Below are 14,564 nucleotides of genomic sequence, written 5' to 3'. Positions count from 1 at the left end.
TTAAAAGCCTATTTCATTATCATAGTTCGTCACTAAACTTATTTATACTCTGTGTACAATCAAGTGAAGAAAACATATATATAATTTTTACTACTTTTCGACTACAGAACTCCATGATATTCAAAACGGATAATGGTGAAACATTCTATGAACCCTGCACTCTTCTGAACCACCCACTGCCTACTTATGTTCATAACCATGTGGTAGGATAGTTGCAAATGAAAGGATATGAACTGCAAAAATTTCAGTTCAAGAAGTTATTCTACAAATACACAATTACTAAAACAAGGAGAAGTAGGTTTGACGCACCGGGGGGTGGGGAGGGGGGAGAGAGGGGTGGGGAGGGGAGGTTAGTTAGGTAGACGGGAGCAACATACCAGACTTCAGATAGTCCAAACAACACGCGAACATGCCTGAACTTAAGTACATTTAGCACATTAAATCTCACATGAGACTGAGGGAAAAACTTGCTTTAACGATTAGTAGAGTCAACCTCATACTGATCTGAGGATCAACTGTGGGAAAACAGGTGCTCCCTACGGTGAAGAAAAGAACACGTGGATTACAAACTTACTCCACAAATGATAATTTTCAAAAATTTTGTAAACGAAAAAGCGCCGATCTTCTACTTTAGAAACAGCTTTAGGTCAAACCAAAGAATGACGATGAGCATCGTAATGCAGCCAGAATACCTCATTCCACAGGCAGCGCTCCTCCAAACTTCTGATCGTACCGGGAAACTGCGGCAGAGTCCTAATAACCCCATAGCAGCAAGAGTCAGTCCCACCTAACTGAACTTATGGGCCGAGAGTTACGTGTTCGCACGACCAACCGTTAACTGCTGTTCCAATGCTTCTTAGCGAAAATATGTATCACAATAGGCGCAGTATGTTATGTAATTCTGAATTCAGAATACCGTGCTGTGCGTGCGTCAAATTACATGAAAGAGAGCACTACTGGGAAGCTAAATTCTTTTGATTTAATGGGTATTCCATGGGAACATTTCATTTTTAATACTGGAAACGAATTAGTAGTGGAAGGACTCAGAAAACTATTGTCATCGCATAAGATGTCCCGAGTAAGTAAGATACCTGAAGTAGATGGGACACGCGGAAAGTGTCTCTACTGATACCTGATAGTGGTATGGAATTTGTGCTGTGTCACTTTACAACTCAAGTACGATTTACAGTGTAGTTAGAATAATCCCGTACAACTACGTACGTGAATATAGGTTCTACAGGTCAAGGGAGGTGTTATACGTACAAGCACTGTTTAAAGTGAAAGATCTGATCTACATCATCATAAAGTTTCCCTGGTTCTTAAAGAATGCTCAGATGTATTCTGTATTTCAGAGTAATTAACTATCTGATGTATATCATCATAAAGATATCCTGGATCTTAAAGAATGCTCGGATGTATTCTGTATTTCAAAGTAAGAGATAATAGCGCACAGAAGTAACCACGGCCGGAGGCGGTGGTCTAGCGGTTCTGGCGCTGCAGTCCGGAACCGCGGGACTGCTACGGTCGCAGGTTCGAATCCTGCCTCGGGCATGGGTGTGTGTGATGTCCTTAGGTTAGTTAGGTTTAAGTAGTTCTAAGTTCTAGGGGACTTATGACCTAAGATGTTGAGTCCCATAGTGCTCAGAGCCATTTGAACCAAGTAACCACGAATAGCCAGCGTGCTACAAAAGTAACAGTCACACGCAATTACTTGTTTCATAATATTGTCTATAGCTTAATGGAATTTATTGTGTTGTGTAACGAAACTTAAATCACTTTAAAGCCGTTGTGCATCTTCATATCTCCAAGTTGCGAAGGTTGTTCCATAAAATTTCGAGCGTGCAGCCGCATAAATTCAATTTATTCTTCTAATATTTCGGCTGTATACCGTCCAGCCATTTTCAGAGCGAGCCAAGGTGGATGACGTACCTGCAGTTGCACCGTCCTTTTAAGCCCGTTGAACTCATCACTGGGCATGTGGACACAGAAACACAAGGCTCCAGGGACGTTGATCGGCGGCTCAGACGTACGACATATGCATGGAATTAGATCTATGGCTGCGCGGTCGATCCATACAATGATATCGTCGTATCACTGCGAGCTGCACCGTCGCGACGTCTTTGTGAGTTAATTATAAAAATTGCCGGATTCCAATATTTGTCCTTTTTGAATTGCTTCTTTCATTGCTTTTTAGTCCCAGAAAGATGATGTCTAGGTTAAAATTTCGACGTAATCGTACACCATATAGTACTCAGTGTCAATACAGGGCGCTGTCACTGCAGATTTATTAGGCTGTGAGAGCCGGGTGTACCTGCGTTGTTCTATGCATCTCTCTTGGTCTGCACGTGTCGTCTGTCCGATGTATGAACGGCCACACTCACAGGAGATCCTGTAAAGCCCAGGCTTCCGAAGCACCAAATCCTCTTTTAACGGAACACAGGTGTTTTGTGACGCTGACTTCGAGCCAGGCCTCACCGACAGACGTCGATACCTCCCCTCAGTGCAGCATGTGGGGCGGCGGGTGGAATTATTGTTATTTAAATTAATGTTTTGTTTGTTTTTCCCGGCCGATTAGCAACATATGTGGGGCGACGGGTGGATATTAATTGAGAATAATAATGTAGAGTGTAATGTAGAAAGGATACATTTCCCAGCCGATTCACGATATGTGGGGCGGCGGGAGGAATTATATATGTTGTTATTTAAATGTTCCTATCATTTATGCAGTCTTTTGCCGTTCTCAACACTGGTTCACTAACTACAATATTGGCAACCAGAAAATGATTAGCAAAACTTGAAGCCTGTAATTAGAATTCCTAGTGACCACTTCATCTGAGAAATACACTTATAGCTACAGCTTATAGCTCTGAGGAATTAGAAGATTGTCTAGGATTCGTAATCAAAAACGATTCTCTAAAAATGTTCACTATATTCTGAAAGTCACAGACCAAAAAGAATCCACACAATCCAACTAACAGAGTAGTTCAGAGTCTAATGCGCTGATGCAACTATAACAAATGAAATTTTTAAGTGAATGCTCGCCATAATTTGATGATAATGTTCATCAAACGCCACGCTAAATAATGGTAGAATGTCTGTCCCGCGACGGCACGTGAAAATACGACATACGCAAACTGAAGATAGATCATTAAAGTCATCCCAGAATTAACACTTCACTCGAAAACGATTTCATGGTTACGCGTATCCCGAGTAACTTATTACGGCATCCGAGGCTGTTTATAGCAATGATACCGACGCGACGCGACTCCCGGCACAGGTGGTGTGCTATTCAGCGTCTGGAGAGAACTGGGGCCTTGTTCTCTCGCGCAGCGTTCTTATATACGGTATAAAGCCGCGGTGCGGACGGCTAAGGGAACGCCTGATCAATTCCGCTCTCCCGACTAGCCGCTGGGCTAGTAATGCACCACTTTAAGTTATTGAATAAATCATCGCTTCCTTTGCTGATGGCCGGTGTAGCTCTCAGTTTAAATGTGCATTCAGCACACAGGTAGGTAATCATAATAAAAGTCTGACGAGGCTAAGTCAAATATTTTGGGCGAGAGAATTAATTTAATTACACTATACGCAGTGGACGAGCTCTGAACTTGCCCTTTGGAGTTACGCTATCGCTATAGTTTTATAGTTATTCAGTTGAAACTTCTCACATTTTTCTGATTATAGCGGATCTCCCTTCTACTTAAATTTAAACATCCTAGCCTTATTTATTCGCCTACTTAATCTATCTAGCTTCCTTAATTTCTAAGACAAAAACCAGAAAATCATGAATTTCAACTAAAATTTTAATTTGTGAGATCCAGAATACTGTTTCTACTAAATTATTATGAAAAAGGAATCTAAATATAAAGTTTTAAGTTTCTAGCTCTTTTCTGTTGCGCCAATGATTTTTACACAAAAACGTCCAAATTTCGAAAATGGTTAAGTTATTGAACTGATATTCAACACATATTGATTTAGTATTACTCCTGACATGCTAGAAACGTTTCAGGTTATTTACTTGATTTTTAAAGTATTGCGCAACATTTATGACGTCAGAGCTAGTTACAGCGGACTAGGCTGGCACACAATGGAAAGACTGATGTGAATTTTATACGACGTGAGTAGGCTGCTTCCCTACAGGTACTCCGTGAAGAATGGGCTGCCATTACCCAAGAATCATTGCTACCGCCTTTTGGTGGAGGGCTAAAAATCATTTTCACTTCGTGTTTTGTTTACTGAGGATCCATCCTATTTTTGACGATAGACTTCCCACGTACGGCAGAAAAGCCATGGATTTAACGCTTTCTGTGTCTCCTGAATTTTTTATACCGAATGTCGGTTTCATTTGTATTGCCTTGCGTATCTGCTCTGGAGAGTGCCACTTGGCTTCGAAGACTCTTGTCAGATGTAAAAGCCGCTTCTCCAGACTGCTCTCGTCAGCAATGACGTGCGCTCTGTGTACCAGGGTTCTCACAAGGGAACATCCCCATCGCACTCCCCTCAGATTTAGTTATAAGTTGGCACAATGGATAGGCCTTGAAAAACTGAACACAGATAGATCGAGAAAACAGGAAGAAGTTGTGTGGAACTATGAAAAAATAAGCAAAATATACAAACTGGGTCGTCCATGCGTAAGATAGGCAATATTAAGGGGAATGTGAGGCGAGGAGCGCCGTGGTCACGTGGTTAGCGTGAACAGCTGCGGAGCAAGAGGTCTTTGGTTCAAATCTGCCCTCCACTGAAAATTTTGCTCTCTTTATTTTCGCAAAGTTATGATCTGTCCGTTCGTTCATTGACGTCTCTGTTCACTGTAATAAATTTAGTGACTGTGTTTTGCGACCGCACCGCAAAACCGTGTGATTATTTGACGAAAGGACGTGCCTCTCCAATGGGAACCAAAAACATTTGATTGCAAGGTCATAGGTCAACCGATTCCTCCACAGGAAAACACGTCTGATATTTTGTATACGACACTGGTGACAGCATGTGCGTCACATGACAGGAATGTTGTCGACCTACCTAACTAGTACACTTGGCGAATGGGTGAAAAGTTTCTTCTACCTTGACCGATTTAGGTTTTCTTGTGGATGTAATAATCACTCCAAAAAAAGTGATGAAAACATAAGAGTTTTTTACATAAACTGAAAATAAAAAGTTAAAATTTTCGGTCAAGGGAAGATTTGAACCAAAGACCTCTTGTTCCGCAGCTGTTCACGCTAACCACGGGACCACGGCGCCCCTCGCCTCACATTGCCCTTAATATTGCCTATCTTATGCATGGACGACCCAGTTTGTATATTTTGCTTATTTTTTCATAGTTCCACACAACTTCTTCCTGTTTTCTCGATCGATCTGTGTTCAGTTTTTCAAGGCCTATCCACTGTGCCAACTTATAACTAAATCTGAGGGGGGTGCGATGAGGATGTTCCCTTGTCAGTACATTCGTCGTCTGCGAAGGACGGTGGCAGCTATTTGCACGTAAATATAAATTCGTATGGGTCGGTTTTCGATATAAGGCATGTCCCAAAGTACCATCATTAAAATGATACAACCGAAATATTAGATGAAGAAGTCGAATTTATGCGGCTGCATGCCCGAAATTTTAGGGAAAAATTTCAAAGCCAATCACACTGCGCGAATTCTCTATCGCAGCCTCGTATTAACGTATCGTAAAACATCTAGAAAGGCTAATGCCATTCAACATTAACGTAGGAATGGATATTGAAAACAAAAACTTTCACTCTGTGACAACACGTCAAATTAATTATCAAAAACTACTTATGTACCCTTTGAACTGTAATCCAACGAAAGCTGCTGCCTTTTATTCTACAACTTTGACAGTATCAGAGATACAATTACAGTCTAATTCAGCGGTGTAGTTTGTTACTTACACCGGCTATCTTTTATTTTGCTTTTCTGTAAATAAGTCTAATTTTCCCTGATTTTTACGTCATTGTCGTACGCAAACTGTGATATCAATGATCGGAGTTGAATATCTGAAGCTCTGCTTGTCAGCTAATTTATTTTAATAATAATTATCCTTCCGTTTCCAACTGGTCATAATATAATTAAGCTTATCGCAAATCTGCTGGTTGCTAGACTTGCGAGCTCGATATTGTTTTGTAGTCATAGCGAGAATCAGATGCGAACTAATTTTTGACTTGGAGTAGTACTTTATTCTGATAAATAGCATGCCTTCGCATGCAGTGTAATATTCAGAAACTGCGATGTAGTCGCTATCACAAAAGCATATGAAATAGAATTTTTGCTCTGTAACCAAGGGAACGAATGAAAAAGGAAAGCAAAAAGCACCGACTGTATTACAATCACGGAACTCCGCACTGCAGCAAGGAGAAGCCATTTCACAGCGTTTCTGGTGGCAAACATGCGAATACTGTTGCCGTCTGCCACACTATCAGCTGATCATTTGATCTCTGCCGCGGCAGTTGCTTGTCGTCTCTGCAAACTCTTTGTGGCAATATCATTGCAATTATGATCGCTTACGACACACACATTATACAGGGTGTGTAAGATATTTATTTACTTCGTAAATTTTGATTAGCTAAAACTAAAACTCTCCCCACAGGGTGAGGTTTGAGATAGAGGAAATAGAATTTTACAAATTTTGACCCAATTATTTTTTATTTATCTGTAACCATTTTCCACGCAAAAATGAGAACATGGATTTTCTTGAATTACAGCGTCAACTACCAAGAATCAAAACAAGTGTTTAAGACAAAGTGAACCTAGTTTTATGTAGATTCTGATTTTGCAATAAAAATCGGGGTTCCCTTTCGAAATTTCAAAGGTACCTCCCTCCCCACCCCCATGGGGCTGGGGTGGCGGGCTAATTTTAGCACCAGCAGATGTCCCCCTCGAAAATAATCAACTTTGGATCCCACACATTTTTTCGTGTGAAGCTTATCTTCCGACTTAGTCTGGTTTGTGAACTTAAAATTTACACCCTGTGTATATGTATGGGATAGAGAGAGAGAGAAAAAGAGAGAGACAGTACGTGAGTAGCCTTTACTCGTATGTGTGTTATTGTAAATTCGTAAATACAAATCTGGGAACGTGAACTGACAACCTAAATCTACCGCTGTGCTCAAAGGCACATCACTTACACGAAATTGAAGGGAATACTGGATGTGTGAATACCGGTCTCATTCATAAGCGAATGAGTAAGCAAACCAATAATTTCTCGTTCAGTAGATTTGGTCAATGCGAACTGTTTGTTAAAAAAAATGTAACTGTATTAAAAAACTATAACGTCGACCTGTATAAGAATGTAGCCTGAAACACACGAAAATTTCTGCACTGACATATGGCATTGGTAAAATAAAGAAGTTGACAGGACTTACATTAAGCAAAGAAAACTACGTATTTTGAATCTCACTTGCTAAATGAAGTATTGGCAGAAACAGCAATACAGCAAGACTCCGCAAAGGCGAAAAATTTCTGCTAAAAAAACTAACTATATTTTGTCCAGGGAGACTGGGCTCATAACCTTGACACAGAATTCCAATAGAACACATGACTCAACCTTTAAGATATTAAACTTCAGTCGGGAATGAATTTACCCCCTCCCCCCCCAAAAAAAATTGTAGACCCTGATACGAAAATTCGTTTCATCTAGTAGCTTCCATGGTACAGCAAATTAACTCAGATCAATGAACTCAACTGCGACCAACAATACCAGTCTACTAATATACTACTGGCCATTAAAATTGCTACACAAAGAAGAAATGCAGATGATAAACGGGTATTCATTCGACAAATATATTTTACTAGAACTGACATGTGATTACATTTTCACGCAATTTCGGTGCATAGATCCTGAGAAATCAGTATCCAGAACAACCACCTCTGGCCGTAATAACGGCCTTGATAAGCCTGGGCATTGAGTCAAACAGAGCTTGAATGGCGTGTACAGATACAGCTGCTCATGCAGCTTCAACACGATACTACAGTTCATCAAGAGTAGTGACTGGCGTATTGTGACGAGCCAGTTGCTCGACCATCATTGACCAGACGTTTTCAATTGGTGAGAGATCTGGAGAATGTGCTGGCCAGGGCAGCAGTCGAACATTTTCTGTATCCAGAAAGGCCCGTACAGGACCTGCAACATGCGGCCGTGCCTTACCCTACTGAAATGTAGGGTTCGCAGGCATCGAATGAAGGGTAGAGCCACGGGTCGTAACACATCTGAAATGTAACGGCTACCCCATACCATCACGCTGGGTGATACACCAGTATGGCGATGACGACTACACGCTTCCAATGTGCGTTCACCGCGATGTCGCCAAACACGGATGCGACCATCATAATGCTCTAAGCAGAACCTGGATTCATCCGCAAAAATGACGTTTTGCCATTCGTGCACCCAGGTTCGTCGTTGAGCACACCATCGCAGGCGCTCCTGTCTGTGGTGCAGTGTCAAGGGTAACCGCAACATGATGTCCAAGCTGATAGTCCATACTGCTGCAAACGTCGTCGACCTGTTCGTGCAGATGGTTGTTGTCTTACAAACGTCCCCATCTGTTGACTCAGGGATCGAGTCGTGGCTGCACGATCCGTTACAGCCATGTGGATAAGATGCCTGTCATGTCGACTGCTAGTGATACGAGGCCGTTGGGATCCAGAACGGCGTTCCGTATTACCCTCCTGAACCCACCGATTCCATATTCTGCTAACAGTCATTGGATCTCGACCAACTCGAGCAGAAATGTCGCGATACGATAAACCGCGATCGCGACAGGCTACAATCCGATATTTATCAAAGTCGGAAACGTGATGGTACGCATTTCTCCTCTTTAAACGAGGCATCACAACAACGTTTCACCAGGCAACGCCAGTCAACTGCTGTTTGTGTATGAGAAATCGGTTGGAAACTTTCCTCATGTCAGCACGTTGTAGGGTTCGCCACCGGCGCCAACGTTGTGTGAATGCTCTGAAAAGCTAATCATTTGCATATCACAGCATCTTCTTCCTGTCGGTTATATTTCGCGTCTGTAGCACGTCATTTTCGTGGTGTAGCAATTTTAATAGCCAGTAGTGTATAAAAGCAAACGTTTCACTTCATCAAAAAAAAATACTTTGTTCTTCATTTCAAAACCTTTTTATGTCCGTATGCTGCCCAACCATTGCTCTGAGCCGTCATTCCTTCTCTCATGCAGTTCCAGAAGTACGTCCACACATTACACTGTACATGTTCCGGCGGAACGACAAGCGCCGGCACGACGATGAAGAACGGAAGAGCAGAGAGGGCTGTGAGACGCCGTCAGCCAATAGAACGGTGACTACGACGACACCTAGACAGGAGCGGCACCTATACGAAGAGAATATAAGCGCCGCGCCACCTAGCTGCGGCCGCAGTAGAAGACGAGTCGTAACAAAAACGCTACAGCAGTGACATGGACTGCTTTGTTTTGCTTGCTCTGAATTGTATATACTGAAGGACATTGATTATTTGTATGTCACCATTTTCTTGCGACACTTTTGTGAATACGCAAAGTTAAGTATTGTCATTTTAAGTTACTGTAGTAAACTCCATTAATATGATTTGCTTGAATTGTTGTCTAACGATCCAAGAAAACAGCTTCCTAGGCCCCTTGTATTAGAGGAGTGGACAGGATACTACAGTACACTCAAGGAATCCCCACCTGCTGCACACCGCAGCTTTTCACTATTGGCTGTCAAAGATTCCACGACTCCACAGCCCTGCCATCGCAGACACAGATACTGTTGCCTATTTTCCTTCGCAAATTTAACACCTGCAATAACATCGTCAAAAAATAGCTATGTTACAAAATACTTTCTAAATACCTTGGCCCCATTATTTTTTTCTTTTATTTCAAAATCGGTCCAGGTGCACGAGTCCTAGCAAAAGCACGAATTCCCGCTAATGGACAACAACTATCAGAAAACAATGGCAAACAAAAGACCTAGGTGCCACCACCAATTTCATTCATATAATGAAACATTCACATCAAAATTCGCCGCCTCTTCAGGTGCCTGCGTCACGTGTCCCACTAAAATGTCTAGGTGAAATGGACACTAGACACAATCATAAGCAATAGTTTTCTACACATTTTACTTTTTGTGATTGTACCTTCAATATTCGTGGTCTATCGTTAACATTGCCAGGGCAGACCTTCATTAAAGCACTGGCAAATCGTTCTTCTAGATGGCCGAGCGGTTCTAGGCGCTATGGTCTGGAACCGCGCGACCCCTACGGTCGCAGGTTCGAATCCTGCCTCGGGCATGAATGTGTGTGATACTAGGTTAGCTAGGTTTAAGTAGTTCTCAGTTCTAGGGGACTGATGACCTCAGCAGTTAAGTCCCATAGTGTTCAGAGCCATTTGAACGTTCTTCTAGACACGACATAATGTTTCGTGTCCACAATAAGTAACAAGCTCTTGAGTCATTACTTCGCTCAAGGTCCAAATTAACATTCCACTACCCAGAAACAGTCACAACACTACCCTCTAACGGCGTTTCACACAGCAAAATAGCCACAACTCAATCTTCTGTGAGTACGATTACAGAACCACTAGATTTACACCACCAGAAGGGTACGGAGTTCAGTTCGCTACCATCAAACAAAACCCACAACCACTATCTGTAAGTCATTGTTCCTCACAGCTCAACAAAATAATTCCCTACAAATAAGCTGTAACTCTCTGTCCAAGATCTTCCTGTCCAGCACGGACTATTGAGAAAACCGTAACATGTTAATGTCAAAAGTATCGAACCAGATCCTACCGAATCTTCTAGTAGAGGAAACTTGGAAACAATACATATCCAATAGTCTCTTATCCTTACGACTCACCGCATACATAGGATCGCTCCCGGCGACTGATGTACCCAAGACTATTTAAAACAGTCCTAACTTCTTCTTAGTACTGCTATTCGGTTAAGATAGTCTAAGAAAACTTGCTGCCACTGTCACTCCGCTACGTGTTCTATAGTAATACCCATAGTACCCCACAAGTAAATACTTCGCTAATATCCTCTCCCACCGTCTCAGTTAGCTTGTAAAATTAGAAAATACGTAACTGTACATAACACGTAAGGCTGCTGTAGCAAGACGTTCACCATAACACCTCTATAAACTGCTGTGTTAAAACGTCGCAGACGTGTCCATTTAATCAACTCATAAGCAGACTGCCTCTATCCTGAACTGATATGTCTAAACATGTGTTAGATAATATCTGTCTCTAACAATGATGGATTGAAATTGCAGATATGACACAACCATACTTCCATGACATACAAAATAAATACACATAAGTGAGATATATAAACAGATAAAATATTATTTAGCAACAGATTTACTTAGTAAGAGCTACTATTGCAATTAATAACTCTGGAAATACGGGTAAGCAGTGACAGTTTCTCATGTTGAAAGTGCTTTTCAGCAAACTATTTGTTGCGTGTTGGCTTATTAACTTTAGCAATTTAGAAGTGTTGCAATTTAGAATGTCTTTCGTGTGAAACTTTAATTACTAAGGAGAGAAATCAAAATACAAATAGATGATCCCTGATTGGAATAAAGTCAATGTTAGCACAAAGAACGAGTGATGATCTGCCTTTAAATGATGTGCCTGTCAGGAATTTTGATTCCAAGTCGTAGTTAACTGATTACAAAGGAGTCAGCATTAACGATTATATCAACACATTTGGTTATGAGACGACTACGTAAATTTCAGGCATTTGAAATAGCCTTTTACAATATACACTCCTGGAAATTGAAATAAGAACACCGTGAATTCATTGTCCCAGGAAGGGGAAACTTTATTGACACATTCCTGGGGTCAGATACATCACATGATCACACTGACAGAACCACAGGCACATAGACACAGGCAACAGAGCATGCACAATGTCGGCACTAGTACAGTGTATATCCACCTTTCGCAGCAATGCAGGCTGCTATTCTCCCATGGAGACGATCGTAGAGATGCTGGATGTAGTCCTGTGGAACGGCTTGCCATGCCATTTCCACCTGGCGCCTCAGTTGGACTAGCGTTCGTGCTGGACGTGCAGACCGCGTGAGACGACGCTTCATCCAGTCCCAAACATGCTCAATGGGGGACAGATCCGGAGATCTTGCTGGCCAGGGTAGTTGACTTACACCTTCTAGAGCGAGCACGTTGGGTGGCACGGGATACATGCGGACGTGCATTGTCCTGTTGGAACAGCAAGTTCCCTTGCCGGTCTAGGAATGGTAGAACGATGGGTTAGATGACGGTTTGGATGTACCGTGCACTATTCAGTGTCCCCTCGACGATCACCAGTGGTGTACGGCCAGTGTAGGAGATCGCTCCCCACATCATGATGCCGGGTGTTGGCCCTGTGTGCCTCGGTCGTATGCAGTCCTGATTGTGGCGCTCAGCTGCACGGCGCCAAACACGCATACGACCATCATTGGCACCAAGGCAGAAGCGACTCTCATCGCTGAAGACGACACGTCTCCATTCGTCCCTCCATTCACGCCTGTCGCGACACCCCTGGAGGCGGGCTGCACGATGTTGGGGCGTGAGTGGAAGACGGCCTAACGGTGTGCGGGACCGTAGCCCAGCTTCATGGAGACGGTTGCGAATGGTCCTCGCCGATACCCCAGGAGCAACAGTGTCCCTAATTTGCTGGGAAGTGGCGGTGCGGTCCCCTACGGCACTGCGTAGGATCGTACGGTCTTGGCGTGCATCCGTGCGTCGCTGCGGTCCGGTCCCAGGTCGACGGGCACGTGCACCTTCCGCCGACCACTGGCGACAACATCGATGTACTGTGGAGACCTCACGCCCCACGTGTTGAGCAATTCGGCGGTGCGTCCACCCGGCCTCCCGCATGCCCACTATACGCCCTCGCTCAAAGTCCGTCAACTGCACATACGGTTCACGTCCACGCTGTCGCGGCATGCTACCAGTGTTAAAGACTGCGATGGAGCTCCGTATGCCACGGCAAACTGGCTGACACTGACGGCGGCGGTGCACAAATGCTGCTCAGCTAGCGCCATTCGACGGCCAACACCGCGGTTCCTGGTGTGTCCACTGTGCCGTGCGTGTGATCATTGCTTGTACAGCCCTCTCGCAGTGTCCGGAGCAAGTATGGTGGGTCTGACACACCGGTGTCAATGTGTTCTTTTTTCCATTTCCCGGAGTGTAGAACGTAAATTTGATCGGAGGTGTTATTGGAGAATAAGTGGTGAACTGTAAACTGAAAACTGACTTCAATTTACTTATGGACTTTAATAATGCTATTCGAAGGCAATTTGCTTTGACAGCTAGCAGCAATGTACTGTCGGTTGGCAATCGGCAGTGCGACTGTAGAGATGTGCGTGCTGCAGCTCCCTACCTGAGACGACCGCCGTAGGATCTCTGTTGTCGCTGCTCCGTTGTTTCGTTGTTTGCTCACCCGTCGAAATTCTCCACAACAATTTTTCCCAGTCTCAGAAGAACAGGAGAGGCTTATCGAGTAAATTTAGTACTAAGAACAGAAGATGATTTCCAGAAAACAACAATGGACGGCTGGACAAGTATCCAGTGTGACGCGCAGTCCGCCCGTTTACTTTCACAACGACAGAATGAAACTGTTTGGGAACTCGGCCTTGACCTTAATTTCAGATGCAGTTTTGAGCATACGAGCCAACGGCATTGCCGCAGTGGTAACACCGGTTCCCGTCAGATCACCGAAGTTAAGCGCTGTCGGGCTGACCTAGCACTTGGGTGGGTGACCATCTGCTCTGCCGAGCGCTGTTGGCAAGCGGGTTGTACTCAGCCCTTGAGAGGCAAACTGAGGAACTACTTGACTGAGAAGAAGCGACTCCGGTCTCGTAAACTGACATATGGCGGGGAGAGCGGTGTGCTGACTACATGCCCCTCCATATCCACATACAGTGACGCCTGTGATCTGAGGATGACACGGTGGCCGGTCGGTACCATTGGGCCTTCATGGCCTGTTGTGACGATTTTTTTTTTCTGTTCCTTTTTATTACTTTCCACAGAAATTAATTTTTCCAACGGGCCGAATGTCTTAGAAGTGAGACACTCGTTGCACAGCGCTTCCTGCAAACATGTCGTCATTTTGGCGTCAAACGCAAGACTGACGACGCCATGATTGGCTATCGACATGCGTTAGCCTTCGACACGGGCCTCTAACGAGATTTCATGCACGCGAAACGAAGATGTACACAAACACGTCTTTCCTGGAATGATTTATTATCATTATTGGTATAATTAAATGCCACATAATAATTTATCGACGGTTAATTTCATCATACAAGAGTGTTTTATTATCGTCAATAATTTACAACTTAAGCATGAAGCACGCTTGTTTTATAATCTGCAATATGCCGCTTCACGATAACGAAGCATTGAAAATTTATCACAAGCACGTCATCTTTATTACTGAATATGACTTAATAACCTATCGACGATATAAGCCTTTAAGAGAGACAATGATAATCAAGGCAGGATGTAAACATCTACGATTAACTGCTCGCGTAATGGATAAGGTCGTGATTTCTGGAGTCGAAAGATGTGGGTTCATGTAAGTATTGTTGCAAC

The 14,564-nt window shown here is 43.4% G+C and overlaps 1 pseudogene; it reads left to right on the top strand.

The window, feature by feature from the left end:
* The first annotated feature begins 13,642 nt into the window (after positions 1 to 13,642).
* On the top strand, positions 13,643 to 13,760 carry LOC126102441 (5S ribosomal RNA; annotated as a pseudogene).
* Positions 13,761 to 14,564: the final 804 nt, after the last annotated feature.

Source organism: Schistocerca cancellata, chromosome 9, assembly GCF_023864275.1.
Source record: "Schistocerca cancellata isolate TAMUIC-IGC-003103 chromosome 9, iqSchCanc2.1, whole genome shotgun sequence".
Lineage (NCBI taxonomy): Eukaryota > Metazoa > Arthropoda > Insecta > Orthoptera > Acrididae > Schistocerca > Schistocerca cancellata.
The sequence above is the reverse complement of the archived record's forward strand: the minus strand, read 5'-3'. Positions and strand labels throughout refer to the sequence as shown.